Source organism: Salvelinus alpinus, chromosome 31, assembly GCF_045679555.1.
Source record: "Salvelinus alpinus chromosome 31, SLU_Salpinus.1, whole genome shotgun sequence".
Lineage (NCBI taxonomy): Eukaryota > Metazoa > Chordata > Actinopteri > Salmoniformes > Salmonidae > Salvelinus > Salvelinus alpinus.
In genome coordinates, this window is record NC_092116.1 from 22,955,518 (window position 1) to 22,966,761 (window position 11,244).

Sequence of the window (11,244 nt, forward strand, 5' to 3'; positions counted from 1 at the left end):
CAGTGGGGCAAAGCAAGTATTTAGTCAGCCACCAATTGTGCAAGTTCTCCCACTTAAAAAGATGAGAGAGGCCTGTAATTTTCATCATAGGTACACTTCAACTATGACAGACAAAATGAGAAATAAAATCCAGAAAATCACATTATTGTGCTGTCCATACTGTCATAGAAGCCATTGTTACAAGGATGCAAAGATATGCCCTCTCTCTATGGTACTGTTCTAGGTCCTGAACAAGGACACAAACATGGTGGGGAAAACTTAATGATTGTTTACATGTTCATGAGGAAAATATATAATAAAGGTTATAATCAAGACAACAACAAAAAATACTGTTAATTACATCATTGTTTATTATAATTATGAATGTTTGTACTGATTAAAAACGTCTTGATATGTTCCAAATCATTTAATAAAAGATATGAACTGTGAATAGGATTGTTTTTGATACAAAGTGACAACTCGTTGGCCAATCAAGGAGGATCACAAACAAGTCCTTCTGTTATTTAGCTGCAACTAGCCTCTACGTATTTACATTTTGGTCATACTTATCCAGAGTGACTTACAGTCAGTGCATTCATCTAAGGTAGGTAAGACAACTACATATCAAAGTCATTGCAAGTAAAAACGTTCTCGATTAAAAGCAGTTATCAGCAAAGCCCAGTGCTAGTAGGAAAAAGACAAGTGCAAGTGTTAGGCTGGGGGTTACATCCGACGTGGGTTATCAAAAATGCAGCTTTTAAAGTTCCCGCGGTCACGGAGATCTCATTCACGGTAACCGCTGCATATGTCGACTCAATTGGAAATTGCCTTTCAAAGCTGCATTGTTGACAACCCGCAGTCGGATTTAACTCCGGCCTTCGAGCAAAACACAACTACAACAGTATGTTTATTTTTGTATATCTTTTTTTTTTTACATTTTACACAGGTATCGTCCATTTCCAAATTCACCAGATCTCTCCCTTATCACTCCAGTAGAGGCTGGTGGGAGGAGCTATAGGAGGATGGGCTCATTTTAATGGGAGGGAAAGGGAATTAATGGAACGGTATCAAACACATCACACATATGGAAACCACATGTTAGCCTCAGTTCCATTTATTCCATTCCAGTCATTACAATGAACCAGTCCTCCTATAGCTCCTCCCACCAGCCTCCACTCCTTCAAATGATTATTAGCCCTCAAATAGCCTTCAGTACTGGGCTTTATCACAATGTATCTTTCCTTGATTCCTCACATCCCATAATCTCTCATCCTCCAGTATTGGAGGTCCCTCCCAATGGTCCTCTTCCAATGCAGTTTGAGAAGGTGACGACAGAATGAGAGGAATCGAGGGTAAGTGAATTGGGTAGTATGCCTACCTCATTCCACTCTATACGATGTGCCCTGCAGATATACCAACACAGGACGCAGTCAGTGATGGGTCTCAGGCACGGCAGGTAGAGGAAAAAAGAATCATATCTAAACCCATCTGTCCAAGCAGGTCCGTAGTGTTGTATTATCCAGTAGAGGGAATCAGGTACATAGAGTATCACATAAGTTAACATGGCCACTGCTAATACCTTCAAACTCTGACTAGTTTTGGTGGGGTTCAAGGGTTTTAGGATCATCATACATGCTGCAGCAGCTGTGCACAAAACTCCAAAGAAATTTAAAAATATATAGCAAAGATAATTATTCATATCATCCACATTTACTAAAAATGCAATTACAATGTAGCCGAGCCAAACAGCTGCAGAGAGGAGATAGAAGAAACACTTAAGCTTGAACCCCGGTGGAGTGGAAGACCGTGTACGACTCAGACAGAATATATTCTCCAGAGCAACCAGCAGGTGAAAAATCTGACCGCAGAATCTTGACAGAATGAACAGTTGGTGTAATGCATGGCACGAACTATAACAGGAAATCCCCATTAGTTTAATTCCCACAACAAAAAGGGAAGTGATCAGCTGCACTGTGTCATTGATAAGGAGGGACACAAGAAAGACTGTGACAAGTGCTCTTTCACGGAGTTTACAACAGGCAAACCAGATAATCCAACAGACAGGGAGAATACCAAGGAGAATAAGCACTGACGCTACAATGGCCCCTGAGTCAGGGAGGTTATAGTCATCGTCAGGGCTGTAATAGTAATCATCAGGATACAGAGGATAATAATCTGTGTAGTTTTCCATGGTGTGATGGTGTTTGGTCACCGTTGTTTCTTTACCTCCAGTCTCCTAGGTGACAAGAAAAGGGAAAAGAGGATAGTTAAATATTTATCAGGGCTTGGGAAACCTTTTTACTGATGCCATGACCCTGTTATGTTATTTTTCCTAATCTAAAATAGTTTTAAATTGTAAATGTAACGCTACTAGACTGAGAATACATTGAGATACTACCTGATTCGTTTTCAAAATGCTACACATGGCAACAACATCATGTTTGAAATACACTGCATAATGTGAAATTTATAAGTAATAGAAAAGTACTTGATCCTTCACTTTATTTTACCCAAATCTTCGAACACTGTACTACAATTGGAGGTCGAAATTAAAATTCTTATTATCAAGTAGCCTAACCATAAAAATGTGAGATCAATCATAAACAGTGAATAGGAGTAATGTGTTTGTAGGATTAAAATAACAATATTCTCATTTGTAAGTTTTATAAAGTATTTCCCCAAAAAAATTCACTCTCATTTTTGGATTGTACTTAAATTACTGGCCGTGTCAGAATACCCATACTTGAGTCCTAAATAGTAGGCCGTTTTAGTATGCAAAATTATCAAGTTTAATAGTATGCAACATTTAGAAAAATGTATACTTTTGGGGTCGGTTTCCCGGACACAGACTAAGCCTAGTCCTGGACTAAAACGTATGTTCAATGTAGACTCAAGAGGAAGAGGATAAAGAGCATGAGGAAAGCAGAGATTTGAATCTGAGGAAGACGGTGATAAAAATGGAGATGGAGTGTCGAAGAAGAAGTGCAAACAGAGTGAGCAGGGCACCACAGTTCTGTAGGGGAAATGGCATTTGGAACCTGAGCTTGGCATCGATGGACATGATGAAGAAGAATCTGGTCCAGTAGCGGTGCCATTTTTGGATCCTTGCCTTTTGGTGGATCGATTTGTAGTTTCAGGGTGAGTGGGAAAGGAGTTGGGTGTTTGTTTGTTGAATCAGTGAAGGTAATCTATAGTGGACAGGTGATAGTTGTTTGTGTTTCTTCTGATCAGAGGGAGCAGGTGCTCCGTGTCATGCATCTTGGGTCAAGATATATTTTTTCTTTGCTCTTATGAACAGGGCGCCATTGAAATTAGTGATTTCTGGGGTTAAGTTAAGTGTGGAGGTGGAACAATTGAAGTTGAAAATTCCTGCCGTTTGGTGCGACGGGCAGACCCGGTGGGGAGCGTGGTAAAATAGAGGAGCCACTGTCAGTCCTTTGGAGTCAGAGTCTCTACACGACAAAGTCATGTTAGGATATATCAGATGTCCTGTTATAGCTTTTGTAGAGGAAGATGGGTCAAGGGTGAGGCATCCTAAGAGGATATCAGTGAGTAGTAGATTTGTGCCCGCACAGAGGAATAGGCCAATGAGGGATTTATGCTTCAGTAAGGTTGGTTTCTTCGCAGTCATAGCAATGGTTATCAAATGTACCGCAGAAATGCAACGTAAATCACAGAAAATAGATGTGGCAGCTGCAGAGAAGTATTTGGGTATACGAGATTTTACAGGGTGTGATGAGTGGTGGTGTCCTATCCTCCAAGGTCATTGGCATGGTACAAGAGCAGATAAGGTCAAAGTAGTGGAATGGAGTCTTGGGTTTTTAATGAGTGTAGATGGTAGCTTTTGTTATCAATGTTCATAAACTTAAATTAATCTACTCAGTCTGCAACCCAGAGTTTGTAAGGTTCTGGTTGAATGAAACAGACAAGAGTTCCCAGCTTACAATAGTCAAAACGTTTATTCACGAGAGCACTCTGATGTCCATTATACAAAGACATCCATTTTATACTTGCGCACATACTTCCACACAAACAGTGAGTATCCTACGCACATACATACACACGAACAGTAGGTGAGTTGTATCCATCTCCAGAGTTCTCACCACTGTGTATCACTACCCAGCCGACAGTTCCATTCCCCCGAGATTAGAGAGACCTTGAGAAGTACTCCCTGTCCTATCATAAGTTTCTCAGCGTTCTAGCCAGGTCGAGTCAAACACAGTTGAACTGTTCTCAGTATTTTCATACACATTTCTCTCACACCCAAGTCTCTTCTGAACCTTAGTCGGACTTATGTTTAATACTTTAATTATTCCTTATACATGCTACATAAACTATAATCCCTAATAGTTAGGTTTCAGGGTAGAATTATTTAATCATTATCTTTAAACATATAAATAATTTTATTATAGCTGCAGAGAAGTACTAGATTTCTGCAGAAGAGTTAAAATATGTTTTGAGATTTGTATTTTTTGGTATATAGGCGTCGGGTTGGTTGGTGGTTAAATTGTTATTTTTCCCCCCTTTTGTATTTTGTATCACAAATGTAACGTGATTGAACACACTACCGCACAGTAGGTGGCGAAATGCAAACGCCATGAAGAAGAAAGAAAGAAATCATAGAATAGCAGGAAACACAATCGCGCATGGCTCAGTTGGTAGAGCATGGCGCTTGCAACGCCAGGGTTGTGGGTTCATTCCCCACGGGGGGACCAGGATGAATATGTATGAACTTTCCAATTTGTAAGTCGCTCTGGATAAGAGCGTCTGCTAAATGACTTAAAATGTAAAAAAATGTAATGACGCATTCTCAGTATGGAAAAATATTTCTGTTCTCTCATTGAAAGGTGTTTCTTGTTCTCTCATTGAAAGGTGTTTATTGTTCTCTCATTGAAAGGTGTTTCTTGTTCTCTCATTGAAAGGTGTTTCTTGTTCTCTCATTGAAAGGTGTTTATTGTTCTCTCATTGAAAGGTGTTTATTGTTCTCTCATTGAAAGGTGTTTCTTGTTCTCTCATTGAAAGGTGTTTATTGTTCTCTCATTGAAAGGTGTTTATTGTTCTCTCATTGAAAGGTGTTTATTGTTCTCTCATTGAAAGGTGTTTATTGTTCTCTCAGTGAAAGGTGTTTATTGTTCTCTCATTGAAAGGTGTTTCTTGTTCTCTCATTGAAAGGTGTTTATTGTTCTCTCATTGAAAGGTGTTTATTGTTCTCTCATTGAAAGGTGTTTATTGTTCTCTCATTGAAAGGTGTTTATTGTTCTCTCAGTGAAAGGTGTTTATTGTTCTCTCATTGAAAGGTGTTTCTTGTTCTCTCATTGAAAGGTGTTTATTGTTCTCTCAGTGAAAGGTGTTTATTGTTCTCTCATTGAAAGGTGTTTCTTGTTCTCTTGGGCTTGAGAGTTCTTAAACTAAATACTAATCCATCTTCTGATTTCTGAATCTGTCAGCACCGGGGACTCTGGATGTGGCTGTGTTATTGATGTCATGTTAATCAGGCCTTTTGATTTGAACATATGGATTATTTTAGTTTTGTAGGCTAGGCTACCCATTTAATTATTTAATTCATGGCTAAAGCCTTAGCAGTCATTCTGATCTTGTTCCCAATGATCAGTGCTTTATTTTATGTTGTTGTCCAGCGGTTCTGAATTTGTGATGCATGCGACTGTCCACACATTTCTGTGCAATAGGCTTTTGATTTGAACATGTGTGTGTACTAGGCAATTTGATTTACTGTATATATGTTAAAGCACTTGTCACTAATAAATATGTTGAAATTCTGTTTGTCTTGAGTCCTTTTTAAATAGGATAGATGGGCTATATGGGCTTAGGCAGGGCTGTCAAACTCATTCCATGGAGGGCTGAGTGTCTGCAGGGTTTTGGTTTTTCCATTCAATTAAGCCCTAGACAACCATGTGTGGGGAGTTCCTTACTAATTAGTGACCTTAATTCATCAATCAAGTACAAGGGAAGAGCGAAAACTTATCACGTTCACAAACTTATCACGTTGATGTTACATGATTTTGTTCATGATTGATAATACATTTCAAAAATGGTCAGGATTGTTTCTGCTTTATACATGTTTGTTTGCTATTTGCAGTGTTGTAGTCGAGTCACTAAACCTCCTGTCGGGAGTCAAGTCGCAAGTCCCCTGTGCTCAAGTTCGTGTCGAGTCACGAGTCCCTATGGCTGAAGTCTGAGTCAAGTCCAAGTCAAGAGTCAATTTATGAGTGCTTTTATTATGCTGTTTTCAGTCGCCAACAGATGCCAGGATACCACCACTCCCTCATTAAAAACCCCAACTCATTTACTGTTTATCACTGCCACAGAATTTCTACTCAATACCTGTAAGTCAGGCTCACATCTACAGCACACTGATAATTGTGTAGGTTATTGCAGAGTGAAAACTGCCCACTCCCATTTGTGAGTTTAATTTTCAATTCCATAAAAAGCATTTTGCAAACAAAAATTCCAGATTTCATCTTCTTTTGGATTGAATTCATTACATTTTTCATTGATTTACATTATATTGATAGAAGTATTACAAAGTGTAATTTTACGTTTAACCCGTCTGTCTGCAATGACTTGGACAATACTTTTCTCTCGTCAATCATCTTGAAAAAACATACTTAACTGGAAATCAACCAATCCTGAATCAACACCACCATGGAAATGCAAATGGTTTATTGTGTAAATGTTGAAAGTGTGTGGTGGACGGAGAGAAACAAAATGGTGCAGTTAGAGGCCATGTGGCTGAAAGTGAGATGGGGTGTGAGCAGGTGGGTCTGTGCAGGGGTGATGTTATGAATTTTTGTGTGTGTCTGTATGTCGTCAATGGTATGTGTATGTTTTGTATCGTAAAAAAAAGGACTAAAAATAAAATCTTACAAAAAAAGGATAGTATTAACATGTTACATAATAAAGAAATTACCTTTAAATTGGTGTTTTTAGGCCTACCTTAATTCTTCAACTTTTTGCAGTCAACAGTGGAGTGTGGTCTCTCGCCCAGTGTATAAAAGCTGACGGTACCAATGGGCCTGGCTGTTTACCTGCGGAAGGGAATTATTTGTAACAGTGTCGTTTACAAAAAAATGTAGAACTAAGAACAGATATAGCCCTTGGTTCACTCCAGACCTGACTGCCCTCGACCAGCACAAAAACATAATGTGACGTACTTCACTAGCGTTGAATAGTCCCCCCGATAATGCAACTTTTCAGAGAAGTCAGGAACCAATACACAGTCAGTTTGAAAAAGCTAGCCTTTGCTTTCCTAACAGAAATGTGCATCCTGTAGCTCTAACTCCAAAAAGTTTTGGGACACCAAAGTCCATGGAGAATAAGAGCATTTCCTCCCAGCTGCCCACTGCACAGAGGCTAGGAAACACTGTCACCACCGATAAATCCACGATAATCGAGAATTTCAATAAGCATTTCTCTACGGCTGGCCATGCTTTTCTCTTGGCTACGCCAACCCCGGCCAACAGCTCCGCATCCCCCGCAGCTACTTGCCTAAGCCTCTCCAGCTTCTCCTTCACCCAAATCCAGATAGCTGATGTTCTGAAAGAGCTGCAAAACCTGGACCCGTACAAATCAGCTGGGCTAGACAATCTGGACCCTCTCTAAAATTATCCACCGCCATTGTTGCAACACCTATTACTAGTCTGTTCAACCTTTCATATCGTCCGAGATTCCCAATGATTGGAAAGCTGCCGCGATCATCCCCCTCTTCAAAGGGGGTGACACTCTAGACCCAAACTGTTCCATACCTATATCCATCCTGCCTTGCCTTTATAAAGTCTTCGAAAGCCAAGTTAACAAACAGATCACTGACCATTTCGAATCCCACCATACCTTCTCTGCTGTGCAATCCGGTTTCAGAGCTGGTCACAAGTGCACCTCAGCCACGCTCAAGGTACTAAATGATATCATAACCGCCATCGATAAAAGACAGACTGTGCAGCCGTCTTCATCGACCTGGCCAAGGCTTTCGACTGTAAATCACTGTATTCTTATCGGCAGACTCAACAGCCTTGGTTTCTCTAATGACTTCCTCGCCTGTTTCACCAACTACTTCTCAGAGTTCAGTGTGTCAAATCAGAGGGCATGTAGTCCGGACCTCTGGCAGTCTTTATGGTGGTACCACAGGGTTCAATTCTCGGGCCGACTCTTCTGTATATATCACGTTGTCGCTCTTGCTGCGGGTGATTCCTTGATCCAGCTCTCTACGCAGACGACACCATTCTGTATACATCTGGCCCTTTGGACACTTAATAAACCTCCAATCGAGCATCAATGCCATATGTAACAGTATAACTTTAAACCGTCCCCTCGCCCCGACACGGGCGCGAACCAGGGACCCTCTGCACACATCAACAACGGTCGCCCACGAAGCATCGTTACCCATCGCTCCACAAAGGCCACGGCCCTTGCAGAGCAAGGGGCAACCCTACTTAAGTCTCAGAGCAAGTGACGTAACTGATTGAAATGCTAGTAGCGCGTACCCGCTAACTAGCTAGCCATTTCACATCCGTTACACTCACCCCCCTTTCAACCTCTTCCTTTTCCGCAGCAACCAGTGATCCGGGTCAACAGCATCAATGTAACAGTATAACTTTAAACCGTCCCCTCGCCCCAACACGGGCGCGAACCAGGGACCCTCTGCACACATCAACAACGGTCGCCCACGAAGCATCGTTACCCATCGCTCCACAAAGGCCACGGCACCAATGTAACAGTATAACTTTAAACCGTCCCCTCGCCCCGACACGCGCGCGAACCAGGGACCCTCTGCACACATCAACAACGGTCGCCCACGAAGCATCGTTACCCATCGCTCCACAAAGGCCACGACCCTTGCAGAGCAAGGGGCAACCCTACTTAAGTCTCAGAGCAAGTGACGTAACTGATTGAAATGCTAGTAGCGCGTACCCGCTAACTAGCTAGCCATTTCACATCCGTTACACATACAACAGTCCTTCCGTGGCCTCCAACTGCTCTTAAATGCTAGTAAAACTAAATGCATGCTCTTCAACCGATCGCTGCTCGCACCCGCCCACCCGACAAGCATCACTACTCTGGACGGTTCTGATTTAGAATATGTGGACAACTACAAATACCTAGGTGTCTGGTTAGACTGTAAACTCTCCTTCCAGACTCACATTAAGCATCTCCAATCCAAAATTAAATCTCGAATCGGCTTCCTATTTCGCTACAAAGCCTCCTTCACTCGCACTGTCAAACATACCCTTGTAAAACTGACTATCTTACCGATCCTAGACTTTGGCGATGTCATTTAGAAAATAGCCTCCAACACTACTCAGCAAACTGGATGCAGTCTATCACAGTGCCATTCGTTTTGTCACCAAAGCCCCATATACCACCCACCACTGGTATTCATTTAGAATTTTCACCCCAAAAAATGTAAATAAAAAATTCCAGATTGTATCTTGTTTGGGGATTGAATACACTACGTTAATTTGTTTACACTATATTGACATTAAACTATAACGAGAAATCAACCAAGCAATATGATTGTATTAACATGTTACATAATGTCGAAATTGCCTTTAAATTAAGTTGTGTTTAGGCCTACCTTAATTCTTAAACTATTTGCAGTCGACAGTGAAGTGTGGTCTCTCACCCAGTGTATGAAAAGCTGAGGATACCAAAAGGTCTGGCTGTTTATCTGCGCACGGTAATTATTTATAACAGCGACATTTAGTAAAATGGACACTTTCACTTTCTAGTCAGCATGCACTTCTCCCTCAGGGCAATACAAATATATCTTGAAGGCACATTGTGGGCTCAAGTGTGGGCCATACTGAAATTAAGTTTATTCTTGATGTTTTGTGTAAATTAAATAAACCTTAGAGATGATCTATTTTATACGTGTTTTGTTTGTTTACCCTTTTGTAATATTAAAATAAAACAATTATAATTTGAGTTTTATTTTTATTTTCAATTCCAGAAAATGTATTTTGTACTACAAATGTACTACATGTAACAATTGAAACGCTTATTATCAAGTAGCCTAGGGTAGGGGTTCAGGTTAGGGTTAAGAGGTTGGACGTCCCAAGGATGCCAGATAGCTCTGGCCTTGCCACAACTCTACACTATAAAATGTTTCAGACAATTCAGGTAAATTTATATCTGACTCTTTACAGTTTGGATATCAATAGAATGTAAATAAATTAAAATTGAATCTATTCATTATTTTATGTATTAAAAAAAAGTAAGAGAACAATATAATTTTTGCTAAATACTTTTTGGGAGAATTAAAGATAAAATCCACAAGTGATATATTTTGTATTTTAATATTACAACTGGTAAACAAATAAAACACATGATAAAAAATATCGAAAGCGTCTTTTTAGAGTGTTGTGAAAACACTTTTGGGGGTTTCAGTGCCGCATCAAATCATAAATGGTGTTTTTCATACAACTAATGGTTTAGAAACGCAAACGGTTTATAGCCTAAATATTGATTGATAATAAGTCCCTATGGAAAATATTTTTCGTGGAATTCCATCTTTACTTTTTCAATGATTTAGATAGTTTATAAACCGGAGCAATAGTAAAAATGGGATTTTACCCACTCAACCATACAGCCACACTGAGTACATAGTATGCAGTTTAAATACTGTATGTAGTGCGTTAGAATGGGTAGTCGGAGAATAACACTAAAACCGGGTGGACACTACATGACTTTCAAAATCCTTAAATCGCTAAGCCGCTCACATTAAACAACTGTCTTTCCTGTCGTTCTATTGCGTTTCCAATGTAGTGGCACAGACAGGGGTCACACACTACAAGATAAATCACTTGGTTGTGAGAATTCTCGATACCAGGCTGTCTTGCGAAAACAATGTTACGAGCTGTGGCTCAAAGCAAGCCTCAGCTTCACGCTTGCCATACAGAGTTGAAATATCTAGTCAACATTTTGAATTTAATAATTTTGCTTGTTAACTTCAGAGCGGTAACGATTTGACACTTTGGCTTTGGTCAAAGGCAAGTACAAACGCATACTGCTGGTGACTGACTGGTTGTTACCGAGAAGCAAGAGAGTCGCTTGTCCGATGTGTAGCCTATGATCGGAAGCGGACCGGAGCAGAGCTTGTAAACTTCAGAGCGGTAACATTTTTGACACTTTGGCTATGGACAAATACTAAACACAGCAACAACAACAAAAAACATCTCTCACTGTCAACTGCTTTTATTTTCAGCAAACTTAACATGTGTAAATATTTGTATCAACATAAGATTCAACAAC

At 40.2% G+C, this 11,244-nt stretch overlaps 1 long non-coding RNA gene across 1 annotated transcript; it reads right to left on the bottom strand.

The window, feature by feature from the left end:
- Positions 1-329: 329 nt before the first annotated feature.
- LOC139561083 (uncharacterized) lies at positions 330-9,709 on the bottom strand. Its single transcript, XR_011672046.1, has 3 exons — positions 9,569-9,709; positions 6,934-7,025; positions 330-2,215 (listed from the first exon to the last, which is right to left on the bottom strand). It is a non-coding gene; the product is annotated as an uncharacterized lncRNA (long non-coding RNA).
- Between the last annotated feature and the right edge of the window lie 1,535 nt (positions 9,710-11,244).